Here is a 21,528-nt window from a genome sequence, read left to right on the forward strand (position 1 = left end):
AGCTGAAGTCGAGCAACAGTTTGTCATTTTTTTTGTACACAATTACAGATAAATTTCTGAAAGTGAGAGCCCTGAATGATTGGCTTGCTGCTGCATATTTCCAGTGTTCTCACGTATCCCTCCACAGGTGTGTTGCAATCCAGTAACACTATCGATGTTTGAGAGCTGCACAATGCAGTTATACATACTGACATTAGTCAGTTTTCAAACTTGTCTACATACAGCTATACAACATTTATGTATAAAAAGACGCACCCTGTAACAAATTCACTGTAAAACGCGATATACTGTCTCAATTTGGAAAGGGAAAACTTTGCATCGTACTTCTGAAAAACACAAGAACTGCAATATCGTATTTATCCATCGACACCGCGTAAGCAACTTTCAATAAAATGTCTCCCCTCTAAGGAAATATACATTATGGATGTATGAGTGCAAGGTGTAGACACATTGTTGACGGCACATGGAAGTTTGGTCTGTCTGTGCTTTGAGCTCAGAGAACCTAATGGTAAAGCGACGACTCGTGGTAAGTGGGAAGCCCGGGTTTGAGTCGTAGTTTCGAATAAATTTTCACAGTCACCATTCCATTATACAACTGATATTTGTCCACATACGCAATCGTGAATACATTTCATGCATTTCAAAATGGTTCAAATGGCTCTGAGCACTATGGGACTTAACATCTATGGTCATCAGTCCCCTAGAACTACTTAAACCTAACTCAACTAAGGACATCACACAACACCCAGTCATCACGAGGCAGAGAAAATCCCTGGGAACCCGGGCGCGGGAAGCGAGAACGCTACCGCACGACGACGAGCTGCGGACTCATGCACTTCGGATCTGCTGTAGTTACCACAGTGCCTGTTCCTTTACACGCGCATGCATATCTAAAGGATCTTTGCATTGTACTTCTGAACAACACACGTTCTGCAGTATCCTATTTTTACATTAATTCCTTCTCTCTACGAGTGTCTGTCTTGCAGGTGATATTTTGTGTAGTTTAGCTGAGTTCAGGATGATCCCAAGTTGGAACAGAAGAGAGGTCCATGGCAGTGACTTGATGTTTGGTTGGTCTCACCCCCCCCCCCCCCCCCCCCGCCCCCTCCTCACTCACACACTTCTTGGAACTGTGGCATGGCTTACAGAAAAGAAAGATAGTGGAATGGGATAAAGTATCAGGTACACGCCACATCCGAAACATTGCTGGCGGCGGAATTTGGGTGCCGTATTCTGTCAGTTTCCCACATAATGCAGCCATTGCTGTAAGGGCTTTAGACATTCATTCACAGAAATCGAATAATATAGCATGACGGAGACCAGTGCACACACAGAATATTAGTTCTTACAAACTCTGCCATGCGGCCAAAACACATTTCAAAGGAACATTCTTCCAAGAATGCTGTCTCGGGAGGAAGACAGTAACGGATACAGTTCCGCACAATCTTTGAAAAGCGACGAAGCTGCATTTTGTCCGGGAATTCTCTTCGCTTTGTAAAGCGATAGGCTGGTGTTCTGCCACTTGCTTACAATGGGTGAACAACAACTAGCCTAAAAAGTTATAAGAACGCTTCTTATTGATTAATTTTAAGAAATAATAGAGAAGCGGAAGTTAGGATGCCAGTCTCTGAGAAAAGTGGATGTGGAGACTAGCGTATTCGCTGAAGTAGTAAACTTTGCTGAGGAGTTGGAATATAACTCAGAATTGATGAAAACTGAATACGTAGAACCGAAACGGTTAGTTAACTTTGTAGATCCTTTCGTAGGAGCGTGATTTTGGTCTTACTAGGAAAAATGCACTCGAAGACAAAAAAAGGCAAATCATCATCCCACCACCTTTGACCCTTATGCAAGCAGTTGTTCAACTTGACATTGACTGACAGAGTTTTTGACTGTCCTGCTGAAAGACATTGTACCAGATTCTATCCAATTCGCACATTAGATTATCAAAATCCCGAGCTGCTTGGAGGACCCTGCTCATTATGCTTCTAACGTTCTCAGTTGGGGAGATATCCGGCGACCTAGCTGGCCAAGGTATGGTTTGATAAGCGCGAAGACAGTATAAACGTTCGCCGTTGAAACATCCCCTTAGAACAATTATACATGACTGTCCTTAAACTGACACACAATATTTTTAGCGCAACGCAATCTGACTTTCAATAATCCCTACAAAAGAATGGCCCTGACTAACATTAACCTATACCTTTCACAAATCACTTACCTCACAAAAATCTTCAGTACTCGAACTACTGCAATACAGCGAGCGCCACTACTGCCAGCTAAATAAAAGATTCAAACTACGGAAGGCACTAACTACTGATAGGCATAGTTAGCGAATGAAAGATTTTAATAGAGAACAAACAATGTATTTACCTTAATAGTGTTGAAAAATCATAATATACATAGCAGTTCATGACATCCAGTCCTACAAATTTCAAAACTCCGCCATTTCTGTCCCCACATCCACCACTACTGGCAGCTCACCTCCAACTGCGCAACGCTACGCGCTGTTAACATCCAGCTGCCCAACACTACAATGGCAGACAACAATGCAAACTAGCCACAGACTGCACACAGCACAGCCAGTGATTTTCATACAGAGCGCTACGTAACGTTGCCAATAAGAAAACATAAACAGCCTACTTACATAGCCCCCATGCTCCCCACAAAAAATTTTACAAATTGTTTTGGGCAGTGGCCAATAATGATTTGATAAAATTTTTCATAATTACAGTAAGAAAGATATCAAATGCACACACTTATTAATACAATGATGGTCAAAAGCTAAAATTTTCTCACAGTCCATAAAGACAGTCCTGATCATTCATCACAGTAAAACTGCCGTTTCTTTTCTCAAAGTCTGAGCAGTAAAGGACAATGCACATGGATGTAGTGGATTTCCATGCAGACTTGAAGAAGTAATGTTGTCCTTCCAACGGAAAGACAGTGCTGACTCTCGACATGCAGACAGGTAATGGGCCACAACAGAGGAAACCCACAGCAGAATCAGTCGAAGTTTTGAAGAATATTGGTAGGTAGGTCATCACAGAGCAGACCCACTGTAGTCCAAGCAGAGATTATGGTACTGGTGGGCCACCAGAGGTGCAGACCCACTGCAGTCCATGTAGAAATGATGGTGTTGGTGAGTCATCGAAGGTGTAGACCCACTGTAGTCCTTGTAGAGATGGCTAGCAGCCATCTGTTGCGACTGTGCAGGTGCACAATCACCATCGAAGAATCTTGCAGAGAATATAGAAAGTCCATATACCACCACTTGTGCACTCACAAAGTTTCTGGTATTGTCCTTAGAACCAGCAATGCTGTTATCCAGTCCCTTGCTGAATTATTAAAACACGTGCACACACTATCAGTCCCTACTTCTCACATATTGTCCATATACTATGACCAACAGAAATGTGTGCAGTGAAATGTGACTTACAAGTTACTTAATTTGATGAACTGGTGTCAATTACAATTTTATAACATAAGAATACAATAACAAAGGTACAAAAAACATCATTAAAGAACATAACAATACAGATAAATCTCTAGTAGTAGAGGCTTTACAAAAGAATAGAAATAAACAGATACATCAGTGTTACAGGAATTATGACATAAGTACATGCATAAAGAACATAATGGTACAGATAACATTGGTAGTAATACAGATTTTACAAAAGAATAGAAATAGACAAATACATCAGTGTTACAGGAATTATGACATAAGTAAATATATAAAATAATGATAATGGTTTTTGAAACATAAATTTCACACATGAGGATTCAAAAAGAACAGAATCAATAATGTCTAAAAATCTCTACAAAGTAAATAACATATTATTAGAAAAATTCTACAATATAACTCTTATTAGCTAAACACATTAAGACAGGAAAAACACAAATTCACATAGTGTAATAACACAAAAATACAGGACAGGGTTTGTTTTCAGTATGACATTTGGTACTGCAGTCCACCCCAAAACTTCATTCCATATATCTTTCCTCTTATTTCAACATTTGTTTCCACCAAAAAATTCTATCCAAGCATGCTTTCTGTATTTATATGTTCACACATTCCTTACCTCATTATTTATTTTCCATTATCTTACCTCATCATTTATTTCCAAGAAAATCCTACCTAAACCTGTTGTCCCTAAACCCTACTTTTTTGGTTCATGTCCTCTGTCAAAATACTTTTCTTTGGCCAAACCATTTTCTTATAGCTTTCCAATGCATTTCTTCCAATTCATCACAACTTGTTCTCTTATATGGCCTACCCCATCTTAAGCTAACTTAAATCTACTGAGCTCAGATGCTAAACTAAGGGACGAGGCAATGCAGCAACACAAAACAATTAATACAAACAGCAATGATAAAAAAAATTGAAATTATCAAAGCTAGCAGCATTAAATCTAAATTAGCAGAGCAATTGCAATATTACAACTAATATAAGGCAATGTGCAGCAAACAATAAAAATAAATCATTAGTAAAACTGGCTTAACAGAGTAATACAAAGTGAAATTCAGTAGCACTATGCCTGGCAAACAGCAGCAGCAAATGCAATAACTTATATCTAAACATGGCCTAGCTCAAGCAGAAAAAATATTACAGTAAAAATGGCCATGTTTAATACCTATGTCACATCTTAACACTAGGGTGATGCATCACAAGAACTTATGCTACCAGATAAGTTACCAAATCGTAAAAAAATTATTTATGCAATTCCTGTGAACTGAAATGTCTATTTATGTGCCCTCGTTTTCTTGGAAGTAGATCATAAATTTATAATTCACTGGATCTGTAGGCATAAAATAACTATATTAGTACCTCTATTAAATTTTATTTTAACAAATTCTGCAGTGCAGCTAGAAACTAGATATTAAACAAAATGAGTAATTAAATACATAAAGCAAGCCATATGGCATTTCTCTGAACTAGCAACACAATAGCTGTGAAATGTTTCTCATCGTTTCATTAGGCATTTTAGTAAATATCATAAATTAAGAACTCCACAGTATAATCATATGTTTTCAAGTTTGAGCGTGTCGTATTTGCGATGCTTTCTACAAAGGAATGTCAATAGTGAGGATAATGGCCTCTTTTTTTTTTCTCCACCTGTGCCTCTGAAAGGCACACACTAATGGCTTTTTTCCAGGCGACTGTTGCGCAGCTGGGTGCCCACAACTCATTACGTCAAGGTGGTCACTTAACTTTCTTACTGAAATATTTACGACACCAGTTTGCATTACAGTGACAGTCTCATATAAAAAATTTCACAGGTCGAGAACTTGCGTTGCAAATGTGTAGAAACAAAATCCTATGAATATAGCAGTGTTCAAAAAGTTTTCGTCGGTATTGTGATACATTTACGCATTTACACACATTTCATCACTCTTAAAGTGCGATTCTTGGTTTCCAACATTCTTTTCCACAAATCAGAGTCCCTAAACACTACTCATTATTCATATACGTATTCGTTGACACTTCTTCAATATTTAATCATAATAAATACGTAGCATAATCAAATTCTTCATTCACGGTAGCATCATCTTATTGATCATAAACATAACAGCATAACACACATCGTCATCATAAAAATAACACCATAACACCTCAGTCAAATCTCAAAATCGTCGTAGCTTCCTCCAACAATTTCAAACCCTAAAAATATTCTCTGCTCATTTCAATAGTGATCATATAACTCAAATGTACTTTAAAATCATTCTCCCTTACCAAATACATCATTCAAAGCTCTCATTGTATCACAATGTTTCCGAAAAAATATGAACAGTTCACGGAGTACAGACAAAATACAATTTCGTAAGAGTGAAGTAATCCAATTCTGTAATTGCGTAAACATGTGTCACTGACATAGTAAAATAAATGGTCATCACTCAGTTAAATGATCAGATAGCTGTGTAATTTGTGTGTTAGAGAAATATGGTACCGATGTGTAAAGTTGTATAAGCAAATACCATATTAGCTAGGGCTCCTTGTGCTTGCCAAACACATGGCACACGAAGTAAGCGTGTACCCCCCTGAGGATTAATGAATAATACCCTCAGGTGTTACAGATTGCAGCAATGGAATGAAATGTATCACGGAAAACCTTTGTATCATTGTACTTCAAATATCTTTAAAAATAAATGTTTTAAGTACAAAATTAATCACTCAAATACGTGTACTGTAGCGCTAAATTGTGCGTCTTGTTGTAAGATAATCTTTGTGGAAGTGTCGTAGTTATCGTCCTCCGAAAGCTAAGTTCTGCAAAAGTCAATGTACTTACCTCAAGATAAACAAAAGTGAAATGCTTTGCGTATAGATAACTTAGTTATTACGCTTATTGCCGTGATGAAGAAAGTACTGTGCTGTAACGTATTGTTGTGCTACAGAAAAGGCAGTCTCATTGTAGCTATACCACAAAAGTTACTACTAAAACATGTTTTACTTTCCAGAATAATACAGAAAAACTGTGCATATATAAAACAGAAACACTGCAAAAGCAACATTGTAAATTGTCACTTATTAGTAGCGTCGTGATAAAATCGTGTAGCTGTCACGTAAACTAACTACTGTGTGATCTGGTATCTCACTGAAAGTACTTTAAATCCAGAATGTATCTTCAAGTAAACCAAAATGTTGCATTAAAATCTCATTAGCAGTACCAGTATATGTTCTAAGTATGTCAGCCTTATAGTCGTTACGTAATCGTGCAAGTAACAAGCAAGAATGTACACACACAATAACACTGTGTCGTCTGTTCACTATAAAAATGCACTCGTAAATACTGTCTAAATATGTTCCCTATGTTCTACACTGGATAGTTAACTTTAAAACATTGTGGCATGTCAACAGTTTCTAAGTCTGACGAAGTGTACTAGTATCGTGAAGTGAAAAGTTTTATGGCAAAGACTAAGTTATAAAGCAGATTATCTCTCAATAGACGGTTTTACATGTGAAATGAGGTGTAAACCTTTGCTCTTCCTAGTACGCAGTGTTTCAACTTCGACGCAATTATCATGTGGTATACGTCGGTAAAGAATTCTGGAATTTTTCTCAAGGTTAGCGTCCATGTAATTTTCCCTGAGCCAGCCGGCGCACGTAGCTGCCTATGGAGCGAGTCACTGTCTGTCTCTTTGTTGGCGTGCGTCGTTGTTGGGATTAGGAGACCTAACTTCTGCAAATTCACCTTGTCGAGAAGGCCCTGCCCTGTTTGAAGCTCGCCAGTTCTGATGGAATTCCGATCTGTCGTTTTGTCGGTAGTTTACATATTTTCTTATTTGTCGGTCATGTAGTGGAGAATTTCTCCCAGAATCGTAACTGCGTGGTGGACCGTTGCGTCTGACGTTATTCTGTCTCCCTTGATAATAATTATTTTCGTTCCCATATTGTCTGTTTCTCTAATTGTCTCTGTGATAGTCACTAGTGCGGAGAGGTGCTCTTTCCCTGTAATTATTACTACTCTGCGAACGGTTGTCATGCGGGTGGTGTCTGTTTTGGTCACGATTTACGTTGTAAGAATAGCCTTGTCGTGTATTATTTCTGTCATCGCGGAATTGTGACAGATGTGACCTGCAATTGTTGTGCTCCTGTTTTCGCGTTCCGCGATTGTCAGTGTCAATTTCCAGTTCTTGTAACAGTCCCTGAAAAGCTTCAATGACGTCTTTGCAACATCCTGCTAAAATAATATGTCATAAATGTTCAGGCAGTTTGATTAAGCAAATGCGGATAAGTTGTGAGGGGCTGTATCGGTTTGACAGGTACTGATTCTTGTGCAACATGTCTTCCAAATATTTGACAAGACTGGAAAATTCAGATTGTTCGAAATGTTTCATCATTATGATGCTATGTTTTACTCGGTCTTGTGTAGCTGGAGACCAATATGCTGAGAGGTAGGCATGATAAAATTCTCCTTCACTGTGGCAATCGTGAATGACCGATGGCATTCTTACAGCTGGTTCATTCTCTACATAGCCACACATAAACTATAATCTGTGCTCTAATGACCAGTTAGGAGGAAACCAATGAGAGAATTAATGGAGCCCCGCTTGTGGATGAATGTCGTTGCCAGAAGTCTTAAATGTTTTAAATTTACGTGTAGTAATGAACAGCTTATGGTCAAAATCATCATGTCGGCGAGTCGCATATCGGTCATTGTTACGTCGTTTCGGAGGTTCCATTTCAAAATTCGGTGCACCTTGCCAATTTCTTTCATAATTTCCGAAATGCGCTGTGTTATTATTTTGTGGTTGTTCCGTATTTCTATGTCCCTCTTCCTGTATTGGAGCGCGAGTGTCCTCTGAAATACGTAATTCTTGTATTACGTGTGTCAGCTGATGTTGTACTTTCCGGATTTCTCTTTGGTGTTGCGTATTAATTTGATTCTGATTTTGTTTGAATTTCCTAATTTGTTCGCACTATTCTGTGTCATTAAAGACTACCGGTTTGGTGTCATTCAGATTATCATCTACCTTCGTAGATAAATTAATTAGCTGATCCTAAAGTTCAACTACTTTCTCTGATAATGAACTAATTTCCTCCATGTGTCTTTCTGAACTAATTTTCAGAGTATCTACTATGTCCTTTAAATTTTCCTGAGTTTTTGCAAGTTGCGTAACTGAATCGGTAGATGCAACTGAGTCAATTTTAGCTTGCAAGGTCTCATGATTTTCATGAACAATAGTTTGCAGTTCTTTTACGGCTGCTTCGTGATTCTGTAATGCATTTTCATGCCGCGAAAAAATAGGTTGGAAATCCTCACAAATTTGTGTTTTTACGTCATTACAGACTTTTTGACATTTCGCTTCGATTTCATGTAACTCAGTAGTTAAATCTTCATGTGTTTGTTCAAACGTGGTGTCTAACTTCCGAAGATTTTGTTCCATTGTGTCTAACTTTTGAAGAATTTGTCCCATTTGTTTCTGATTTTGTTCAAGCGTTGTGTCTAACTTTTGTAGCCTTTGTCCCATTTGTTGTATTAACTGTAATAACAGTGCACTGGTGTCTGAAACATGTGCCTCAGTGCTTTTCGACAGTGAATTTGCACCGGCAACATTCACATTTTGACAAGCAGAAAATGTGTCTTGACTTATTTGAGGAAACGGTGAGGATCCAAAACCTGAATGTACAGTATTTGCAAGATTGTGTCCTGTCATTTCGGAATCCTGAGGCGAGCTGTTGCCGACCGATCGATCAATAATGCTACCCTGTTCACTAATTGTTTCACTGCCTACACCATTATTTGCAGCCCGCTCCATTTCCCTATGCACAATTACCAAATTACTACTTTGAACATTAGTTAATTCAATACATGGTTGCGCTAACACACTGCTTTCGTCTTCACTGTCATTTCCCAGTTTACTTTGGAGCCTAGTATTACGTTTTTCACACGCCATAATTGTCACAATATTTCACACGACAACACAGAAAAACACAATTTGAAGAGCAAAAATAAGAGAACATATTAACATAGGACTGAAAATAATATCTAGTTAATCGCAAGCGCAGCTGCGAAATACTTGGTGCAAATCTACATGCATGCCACAACAACAATGGAAGACTGCAACTACAAAGGAGATTCTCTCTACAATTACGCGCTAGCAATAAACAATAGCTACACTAATTACACAAACTACAAGAAAAAATATCAGAAGATTCCAGTGAGGTATCCTCGCCTAAGGGTCGACATATGAAACATCCCCTTAGAACAATTATACATGACTGTCCTTAAACTGACACACAATATTTTTAGCGTAATGCAAACTGACTTTCAATAATCCCTACAAAAGAATGGCCTTGACTAACATTAACCTATACCTTTCACAAATCACTTACCTCACAAAAATCTTCGTTACTCGAACTACTGCAATACACCGAGCGCCACTACTGCCAGCTAAATGAAAGATTCAAACTACAGAAGGCACTAACTACTGATGGGCATAGACAGCAAATTAAAGATTTTAATAGAGAATAAACAATGTATTTACCTTAATAGTGTTGAAAAATCATAATATACATAGCAGTTCATGACATACAGTCTTACAAATTTCAAAACTCCGCCATTTCTCTCCCCACATCCACCACTGCTGGCGGCTCACCTCCAACTGCGCAACGCTACGCGCTGTTAACATCCAGCTGCCCAACACTATAATGGCAGACAACAATGCAAACTAGCCGCAGACTGCACACAGCATAGCCAGTCATTTTCATACAGAGCGCTACGTAACGTTGTCAATAAGAAAACATAAACAGCCTACTTACACCGTGTGTCAGCTGTTATTATCTTGTTGAAATATAGTCTCAAGGTGGCTTGCCATGAAGGACCACAAAACAGGGCGTAGAATATCGACGATGAGCCGCTGCGCTGTAAGAGTGTCGTGGATGACAACCAAAGGAGTCGTGCTGCGAATTGAGATGGCACCCCACACCAATGTCGGGCCGTATGGTGCATGTCAGTCAGGATGTTACTCAATCACAGTATGGGACATCTCCAGACACGTCTTCGGTAGTCATCTTGGTACAGTTCGAAGCAGGAGTCTTTAGTGAAGAATACCGCCTCGAACTGAGCCCCAATGACCAGTGAAAATGTGTCTGAAGACGCCCTGGACAGCAGTGGGATCCCAACGTGTCTATCGCCCGCCGTACGGCCCGTTGACCGGGTGTTACGGTCTGGGGTGCTATTTCATCTCATAGAGGGACCCCTTTCGTTGTCACCACAGCACTTTTACAGCAGAGCGGTACGTCGATAGTATTCTACGCCGTTTTTTGTTGTTCTTCACGGCAAGCCGTCCTGGGCTTACATTTCAGCAAGATATCCGCCCACTCACGGCGAAAGCTTTTACTTCTTGTCTTCGTGTTTGTCAAACCCTACCATGGCCAGCGAGGTCTCCGGATCTTTCCAAAACTAAACAGAATTTGGCACGATGTCCTTCAGAAGGGCATCCAACAACTCTGTCAGCGCATATCAAGCCTAATAACTCTTTGCATAAGTGTGAGAAGTGGACCGACGCATTATTGGCTTGCTTGATTTGTGAAGCTCCGTCTCTTGAATAAAACAAATTTTTGTCTGAAATCGATATCATTTGCTTGTCTACACATGTACACCTCATCTACCGATTTCCCGGACGCAGGTTCAAATCCTGCCACGGGCATGGATGTGCGTGATGTCGTTAGGTTAGTTAGGTTTAAGTAGTTCTGAGTTATAGGGGACTGATGACCTCAGATGTTAAATCCCATAGTGCTCAGAGCCATTGGAACCATTTTTACCGACTTCCACCGAATTTCGATACTTCATTGCTCTTACAGTCTGCCATTGATCAACATTTTGCAGAGCCCTTTTGTTTGACTCATGGGTACTGAGCGAGTATATAGAGAGGAGAAAGAACTTTCTGCTGGTTGAGAACACTTTGGCCGGAGGCAGAGGACGATGCACTTGATTGCGGACGAGGAAGAGAGGGCAGCATCAGCAGATGTAGAGAAGCCAGTGCTAGCAATTGTAAGTAGGCTGTTTATGTTTTCTCTATGTAAGTAGGCTGTTTATGTTTTCTTATTGGCAACGTTAAGTAGCGCTCAATATGAAAATCACTGGCTGTGCTGTGTGCAGTCTGTGGCTGCTTTGCATTGTTGTAATACTCGCCATTGTAGTGTTAGGCAGCTGGCTGTGAACAGCGCGTAGCGTTGCGCAGTTGGTGGTGAGCCGCCAGCAGTGGTGGATGTGGGGAGAGAGATGGCGGAGTTTTGAAATTTGTCATGAACTGCTATATTTATATATTATGACTATTAAGGTAAATCCATTGTTTGTTCTCTATTAATATCTTTCATTTGCTAACTATCCCTATCAGTAGTTAGTGCCTTCCGTAGTTTGAATCTTTTATTTAGCTGGCAGTAGTGGCGCTCGCTGTATTGCAGTAGCTTGAGTAGCGAAGATTTTTGTGAGGTAAGTGATTTGTGAAAGGTATAGTTTACTGTTAGTCAGGGCCCATTCTTTTGTAGGGATTTTTGAAAGTCAGATTGCGTTGCGCTAAAAATATTGTGTGTCAGTTTAAGCACAGTCCTGTATAAATTGTTCTAAGGGGACGTTTCATACAATATGAAGTTAAGTGTTGCGGTCTGTAACAGATAACGCCGCTCGCAGCAATCCACATTACTGAGTCCAGAATATGTTGAGAAATAGCAGCTCAAGCGAGCAAGGTATGAGAATTCCCGAGGATTTGTAGGAGCTTTATTAGGGTCTATTATACAAATCTTACGGTTTCCCCGAGTAACAAAAGGCTCATTCATAGATTTATCGGTGACGTTACTTGTATGTGGTAGCTTTTCGTTCTTCTGCCGATTAACGCAATATCTCTGTGTCTACCGTGGATTTGTCATCTCAATATTGATTTATTGATTATGGTTTTATCCCATTCACCTATACTGTCTCTGCCGGGGCTTTCATGCACTAGATTGGCAGTGTCCCACGTCAGTAATCGGTAGCTGTTGTGTTCTCTACATTTCTTGAGATGAAATAGACCCTGTAATCATTCACATGATAATAGGAAATTTCATAATGTACAGGTGGTAATGTGGACTGTTGTTTAATTTCATAGTTAGATGATCACCCTGTTTGTTGTACTTAGTGAGGTGCAACATCCATGTCTCATGTCTGCTAGGGTCATTTCTGTCGTATCACTTATCCGTTGCATGACACAATTTATGAAATGCGTACGTGCACGTGGAGAGCGTCGAACCATCGCCAGTCCAACAGAAGAGAATTGCACTGACATCTACACAGGTATGTAAAAGGCTCACCCCTACTCTCGCACTGTGTTAGTGGACAGTAAATACTGCATCAAGCGATATTTTGGACTCTAGAGAAGGTTAAGAGACTACTGAAAATACTTTTAAAGGAATGAGGTGCTCTGTAGCTTATGTACCGAGGCAATCAACCTTAGCTCATTTCCAGAATTCCTTTATTTCTTCAACTACACTATGTGATCAAAAGTCTCCGGACAACTATCTAAAAATGACTTACAAGTTCGTGGCGCCCTCCATCGGTAGTGCTGGAATTCAGTATGGTGTTGGCCTACCCATAGGCTTGATGACAGCTTCAACTCTTGCAGACATACGTTCCATCAGATGCTGGAAGGTTTCTTGGGGGATGGCAGCCCATTCTTCATGGAGTGCTGCACTGAGGAGAGGTATATATGTCGGTCGGTGAGGACTGGCACGAAGTCGGCGTTCCAAAACATCTCAAAGTTGTTCTCAGGGATTCAGGTCAGGACCTTGTGCAGGCCATTACAGGGATGTTATTGCCTTGTAACCACTCCGCCATAGGCCGTGCATTATGAACAGGTGCTCGATAACGTTGAAAGCTGCAATCGCCATGCCCAAATTGCTCTTCAGCAGTGGGAAGTAAGAAGGTGCTTAAAACATCAGGGTATGCTTTTGTGGTAGTGCGACACGTAACAACCAGGGGTGAAGCCCCCTCCATGAAAAAAACGACCACACCATAACACTAACGCCTGAGAATTTTACTTTCGGCACTACATACGCTGGCAGATGACGTTCACCGGGTATTCGTCATACCCACACCCTGCAACGGATCACCACATTGTATAACATGATTCATCACTCCACACAACGTTTTTCCACTGTTCAATCGCCCAATGTTTACGCTCCTTACATTAAGTGAGGCGTCGTTTGGCATTTAACGGCGTGATGTGTGCGCTTATGAGCAGCAGCTCGACTATGATATCAGAGCTTTCTCACCTCCCGGCTAACTGTCATAGTAATTGCTGTGGATCCTGATGCAGTTTGGAATTCCTGTGTGATGGTCTGGATAGATGTTTGCCTATTACACATTACGGCCCTCTTCAACTCGGTCTCTGTCAGCCAGCAGACGACATCGGCCTGTAAGCTTTTGTGTGTTTGTGTCCCTTCACGTGTGTACTTCAATATCACATAGGAAACAGAGGACCTTGGGATGTTAAGGAGCTTGTAAATCTCGTGTACAGACGTATGACACAAGTGACACCAAATCACCTGACCACGTTCGAAGTCCATGAGTTTCACGGAGCGCCCTATTCTGCTCTCTCACAATGTCTGCTGATGTCGCTGATATAGAGTACCTGGCAGTAGGTGTCGGCACAATGCACCTAATATGAGAAACTTATGTTTTTGGGGGTGTCTGGATACTTTTGATCTCACAGAGTACATGTTTTACAAATTTGATTCTTAGGCTGTTCCTCTTTCTCTTTTATTCTTCAATACTTTTGTGTGTCGTTTCCTCTTCCTGAATCCTATGTTTTAATGTTTCCATATCAATGCGGAATCAAAATCGATAAGGAACGCCAAGAAAAAGCACACTCATTAAGTTATGATAAAACTGTTATTATTTTACGTTTACCATATCATTCGCAACTAACAGTCTTACACTGCAAACGAGCAGCCAATGACCTCACATAATAAATAAAGGAAAAACATTGTTACCATAGTAATCAAAATTTACCTATCCGATTTGCTTAAAATTTTTACACGTAACTGTAATAAACGTTTAAACACTTACGGTCTGTATTCCTTTTAATATGTGAAACTTTGAGAGACAGAGGGGGGAAAAAGGTGGACAGAGAAAGAGCGAAGAGGTGACGGACTGATAGAAGGGGAGAGTGAGGGGGCAGGAGGAGATTGAGAGGAGGGAGGAGAAGATGAACAGAGACAAGGGGAGGTGGTGATGGACAGAGAGAGGGAGAAGGAGAAGGATGTGGACAAACAAAGGGGGAAGGGGAGATGGGCAAAGAAAAGGAAGAGAAGGAGATCAGGACGTATATCAAATTTCCATACATGTTAGAAACATGTGCTTCCTCTGTTCTCTCTTTTCCTTTTAAAGAGACTGAGGCACAGTAATGCGTGGCCGAGTACAGCTAATACTGAAAAAAAATTAGTCGCCATGATAATCATAAGTCACCAAGAGTAAAATAAGGTAAGGAAGATTTACTAAAATGTTATACTCTCTGCTACGTGGTCGTACATTATATTCGACAATGTTTACACGTTGTCGTTCGTTTCCGGCATTTCACGATGAATCTTTCCATCATTCATTTTTTTCCCATTTCGGGTTGCCAGGGAGCAACCATTATGGCTTCCTTCGCCGAGCGCGAATTCGAAAAACCATTTTGCAGTGGCAACTGCTCCTCCAACTTACCCGTAATGACGCTCGCGTGCACGAACACGGCGCGCTGGGCCCGTTATGCCAACGAGCACGGCCAATGAGTGTAATCTGGCTGCCATTTTCGAGGGCCCCTGCCACCCGGCCGCCTCCGACGGTACGAAATTTGGACTGGGAGCGCGCTAGAGGCTCGCGTGAAACGTCTCCCAACAACCCTTGTTTGGAATCGCACGCCCTCGACAGTACAAATTAGAATCGGTCCCATCCATTACCCCGATCATGTTCGAGTCCTCCTCTCGCCGCACACTTCGTTATGCCTTCTAATTTTGTCTTAGCTTTCATCCGCGGTGCTCTCTCTTGGTTTGTTGCCTCTGCTCGTCGTTCGCCACCCTGTTTATTTAGTTTGGTTTTCTGTAATTTATCAAGGAGAACACAGTGGTGCCGACGCCATTGTTACGCTGCCTCTCGAGTTTATGTAATTAGTCTTGCTCCGTTCCCATTGTGTCGAACACCGTGTCTTATTAACTTGTTTATCTCCGTGGTCGATCTCCAATTGTTCCGTCTGCGCACACACACATTGCCGTCCGTTTCTATTCTTCCTCTTTCGCTCGCGCCCCGTTGGCATCCCCCCTCCCCCGCCCCCACTTTACCCTTCCCCGTGCCCATCACTGGCAGCGACGCAGCCTCAAAGGAAGTCGCCGCCGACGTAATAAGACGAAAGGCAGCGGCCGTCGCGTGATAACTCCCGCCCGCTCGCTGGCGCTCGTTAATTCGACGTGCGGGCGGAGAAGCGGACGGGGCCCCGCGGTGTGATCTGCAGGTGTAATTTGGACAGCGGTTGCAAAACGCAACCAGTCCCTGATTCTTCCGTAATTATTGGTTTAGCGAAGACGGTGAATGTTTGAACAAAGGGTGAGAAGGGAGTTATTATTTTAAACCCATAGTCGCGTACGTGATCAAATTTTTGTGCTGATGAATTGTGTACGGTGCCGGGCCTGTAATTTGGGATCGCGGCGCCTGTGACACGGCCGGCCTTCTGTTGCCTTTCGTCTACCTGCTCCGCAGTCCTGACGCCTCTGCCATATAATTATGTCACCCTGCTTCCTCGCCTCTTCCAGAAATGCCGGCGCTGCACTCCTCTTACCGTAGCTGTGAACCATCTGCAACGAATTGTGGTAATAAGTCTCTTGTGTACTCTAATTATAGACATGGCTTTAAGGGATACTTAGGACTTCGCTAAACAGATCCCCTCTGAGTGGCAGGGAGGATTTCTGTGTGACATATAGATGTAGACTTTGCATAATACCTTCCTAAAAATCCGTTCGCGCAACACATGTTTCAAATATACTGGCTAGGATATTGAATAACATACTAAGCGCTAATCGTTCATTGTTTTAAAAACTTCAGTAGAATCGCACTGAGGTAAATTGTCTTCTTTGGAACTCTTAAGGTTGGCGAGCACCAACAGAGAGTAAGTGAAACAAAAGTAGTAAGTCACTAAAAGAGAAAAAAATCAGCGACTCCCAGTCGAGACTACTGAATTAAAGGAGTAAATCACTGCAGGAGTAAATTTTTCGTTCACTCCCGAAGTAAATTTATTTATTCCATCAAAATACATTAGTAATTTAAGCAGTAGTAGGAGTACAATTAGACTCTAACGTGCGTTCTTTGGTTTTTGCGAGTTAAGTATCGAATTCAGTGTATTAGTTAGCTTACGAAGAGTATAAGAATGTGATGGAAGCGGTAGACATCCCAAGAATGATGGTTTTCATGGAGAGAAAATACCCCTTTTCAATGTATAGCAACAATTTCAAAGAGCGGTTTGGCTTTCTTAAGGAACCTTTCGAGTCTCTGCTTGATATGCTGCAGCCGTCGCTGCAGCGTATTTCTGACAAGAACCGCGTTTTTTCCCCTAGGCTGCAAGTTCTTTGTGGAATGCGAACCTTTCGCATTCGTACTTATCAAATTATAGCAGAGAATCGCATTAAAACCTGTCGTACTACTCCTGGAAGAGCTTTTAACTGTGTGATAAGTACTTTAATTACCTTAAAGCCACTGTATGTGTCCATGCCACAGAACCAACAAAATATATCAGGGAACTAAGGGGAATTCTATCCAGCTAGAGGATTTCCGAATGTCATAAGGGCCATACATTCCATACATATAACCATACTTTGTTCTTCTGTAGCACAAGCGGAGCTATACAATAAACGCAAGGTTTTCTTTTCTGTCAATACACAAAAAAAAAAAAAAAAAAAAATGGCTCGGAACACTATGGGACTTAACATCTGGGGTCATCAGTCCCCTAGAACTTAGAACTACTCAAACCTAACTAACCTAAGGACATCACAAACATCCATGCCCGAGGCAGGATTCGAACCTGCGACCGTAGCGGTCGCGCGGTTCCACACTGAAGCGCCTAGAAGCGCTCGGCCAAACAAAACACAAAACATCTTCGATGCCAATGTGAAGACTTTGTACGCGGCAAGCCACGGCTAGGTTGCACACTCGTTGCACGCGTTAGGGACAATAGTACAGATGCTGCCTTATTTAAAAAGGACAATATTATGGGTTGCTGGTTGGGCGTAGTGGATACGTGCTCTCCAGGCATCTTACGACTCCTGTGTTTCGATCCCACACAGAAGCAGCAGAGTATTACATTAGTTCCCATATAGCTACCAACTGTGTAACAGAGCGTACACTCTGGTGTTTGGAAGAAACTTTTCCAAATTCTCACTAAAACAACGCACTATAAAAAACAAGTGTGGTAGCGTTTTTCTGATTGTTGCAGCGCTGCATAATTTTGGAACAGAAGTTGGAGATGTGTTTCACTCTGATGTTGTGGAGGTGAACGACATCGACCAATAGCATTTCAGCCCGAAGTAGATGCTGCAGGCCAAGCTGTTAGAAGGTCCAAGATACGTAATTACTTTAATTATAATTGTACGTAATTTGCTTGTCAAATAACTTTTCCTTCTTGAATTAATAAATAAAGAACTCGTTCGTCACTACTGCTGTCAAATGTGATCCACTGTTATGTATATTTTTACATTTACGTTTCTCTCACTTCTTTTTATTTATTTATTTTTGCAATTAAGGGATTAATATTTTCATTTTATTTCTTACTTCATTACACATAGTTATACAATAAAGATTTTTTCATGATTTCTAAGAAAAACAAGACATTTAATTTTATAATTTTTCTGATACAAATAAATAGTACAATGTAGTAATTAGAAAAGTTAAATGCACTGATGCTGAAATAATAAACTCAAATATTATGTCATGCGAAAGAGTAGTAATTAGAAAAGTTAAATGCACTGATGCTGAAATAATAAACTCAAATATTATGTCATGCGAAAGAGTAGTAATTAGAAAAGTTAAATGCACTGATGCTGAAATAATAAACTCAAATATTATGCCATGCGAAAGACAAGAACATATCAACCACTAGAAAAATATCAAGCAAATAAAATGTGTTATATGTATAAAACATAATCATATTCCACAACATGGGTGACGTTCAGCAATCGTATTTAAGTGTTAATGGAGGTCAGAGACACCCAACCACTTGCATGCATTTGGCAATCGGTTGGCTGTTTTCCGCATGTTCTTTGCCTTTTTTCATGGGCGCATCTTCTGATAAGCTCCCGCAAGACGAAGTTCAGCAGTTTCACTGCCACCTTCAGAGTAGTTACCATAATCGATTTTGTTTTGAAGGACAGAATTATTTTAAGTTGTGCTTTGCCGTCAACTCCAGTTATTCCCTCGGCGACTTCCGAGAAACGAAATGCACGTGCCAGCAGAGTGCAGAAATGACTTACTTCTTAAATAAAAATGCGTTACTATTTTAGTTAGAACTAATGAAGTAAGTAGAAACTGAGCTCTCCGACAGTTACTAAAAGAGTACATCACTACGGAAGTGATTTGCAAAAGCGGTCCAGACTAAGGAAGTAAGAGTTATTACAAGAGAAATTTATACTAGTTTGATGCTCGCTACCCTCAGTGAAACAGCAAACTGTTCGCAGTCTGATTAAAATTACTTGATACTTCACATTTCATGCTCTGGAGCTTGCTTCCTACAGTCAGAGCGCTCAACGTCACGCCCGAACCTTTCGCAGTTGCCAAACTGCCACAACAATTGGAGATTTCATTTCCAGTTAGTTGTCTGGCATTCTTCCTTGATGTGTTTCGATCCAGAACCATGGGTATGGCGCTTTTATTTCATATTTCATGATATATGATAGCCACACCAAAAACAAAACAAACACATTGACAGAATTTGTGAAATGACCCAATGTATTTGTGTGTCACCTGTACTGAATGGGAGCCGGCAGCAGATGCAGCAACACTGTAGCGGCAGGTGATAAACTATCAAGTAATTTTAACCGGGCTGTAGTTCTCCCACAGCAGTTTTTCTCATTCAATCACTTTGTTGGAAGACCTCCATCGGACGTGACTCTGACCTGAAAACAAGTCTTTTGTTTTCCAATTGGCCTCATCATTTCCTTGGACAACAAATTATATTCAAGCGTATTCACTCTTCTGTTGTTAGCCACTCGGACTTTGCCCTTGACCATTACACAGGGTGTATCAAAAAGAATCACCCGATTTTAAAAAATCATAGCTATTATGTTATCTGAGAAATGTGCATGAACAACGTACTGTTGGAAAGAGCAAACTCTCTAGTTTTACATGTCGGGACGACGGAAAGTGTTTTGTGTTCTTCTTTTTCGCAGTGCGGGTCAGTAATAACTGTTCAGCGTGACTTTCGTACTAGATATGGTGTGGATTCTCCTACAGCACAGAATATTAGACGATGGCATGAACAATTCCGAGAAACAAGTGGTTTGTGCAAATGCAAATTCCGGTTCGCCCCCGAGTGTCTGACACAGACGTCGAACGCATCCGCCATATTTAACAAGGGGTCTGCAGAAATCGGTTCACTGTGTAGCTCTACAGCTCAGCGTGCCCCCGATGCCCATCTGAAGTGTGATGTGTCGATGTTTACACATGAAACCACACAAAATTCAGCTACTGAAAGCTCTTCTTGGAGGTGACAAACGACAGTGAGTGCAGTTCTGTAATTTCGTTCTTTACAAGATAGAGGATGACAGCTTTCCTCCAAGCTTATTGTTTAGGGCGAGGCAACATTCCATTTAAATGGACTGGTTAACCATCATAGTGTGAGAATATGGGGTAAGCAGCAACCGCACGGAGTTGTACAACATGAAAGGGACTCTCCAAAATTGTTCATTTTTCTTTGCTGAGAACACTATTACAGGAAGCACATTTCTCGATATGCTTGAGAACTTTATTTCCCCACAGTTGGAGACTGATTCGAACTAATTCATTTAAGCAACAGGATGGGCCACCGCCACGCTAGCATCTCGAAATGTGGGAATTTTTAAATCAAAGAATTACTGAACGATGGATCAGTAGCACTGGACCAAATAATTCAGCCTTACATTACTGGCCTCCAAGGTCACCAGACCTGACTGTAGGTGATTATTTCTTGTGGGGAGGGGTGGGGGTTATAAAGGACTCTGTTTATGTGCCTCCGTTACCAACAACAATAAATGAACTGAGACATCGCATAACAGCAGCTGTGGAAGCTCTAACTCAAAACATGTTCGCTACAGTGTAGGAACATTTTGAACAGTCATTAATATACGCTGTGCATCTTAAGCGGGGCATTTTGAACACCTATGAAAAGATATGAAAAAAACTTTTTGAGTTTCCCGTTTATCAAAACACAAAATTCATTGTATATGTAAATTAATTTCAGAAATATAGACGTGCCAAATCGAGTGATTCTTTTTGATACACCCCGGTCAGTATTACTTCATTTAGAAAATTGCCCCACTGAGTTTGGATTCTCTCTGAACCATTTCTCATGTAATTTTTTTCGTTTATTATGTATTCAGTCTCCTGTAGTGTACTACTATCAGTTTTTCGTCTCTGTCAATGGCCTCAATCTCTGAGAATGTCGAATTGTTTCCATTTCTGTTTTTCTTTCTGTGTATTCGTGTCAAGTAGCTATATTAAGGGGAAAGCAATTGTTGTGAAGATTCTAAAAAAAGGCCATCCTGTCTGAAGCTCCAATATAGAAACTACAGCTGGGTTCCATGTATGTTGGTACCTACCAATACATAGATTCTAACTATGACCTAGAATAAGTGTTCACCGTTCGTGCACGCTATTCCACACTTACGAAGAGGCTCTTCTGCTTACTTCACAAATATGTCCTGCGTTAATAAGAGCACTTTTCCAGGAAGTTATGGAAAGTTAGGAATAGCAATGTCGTTGGTAGACAATAAAGACTTGTGTACGGGCGATGTCGCTGGATGTGAGTGTGACGTCAGAGCAGAGTACGCAGGAA

The sequence above is a fragment of the Schistocerca serialis genome, chromosome 6 (genome assembly GCF_023864345.2).
Source record: "Schistocerca serialis cubense isolate TAMUIC-IGC-003099 chromosome 6, iqSchSeri2.2, whole genome shotgun sequence".
Classification (NCBI taxonomy): Eukaryota; Metazoa; Arthropoda; class Insecta; order Orthoptera; family Acrididae; genus Schistocerca; species Schistocerca serialis.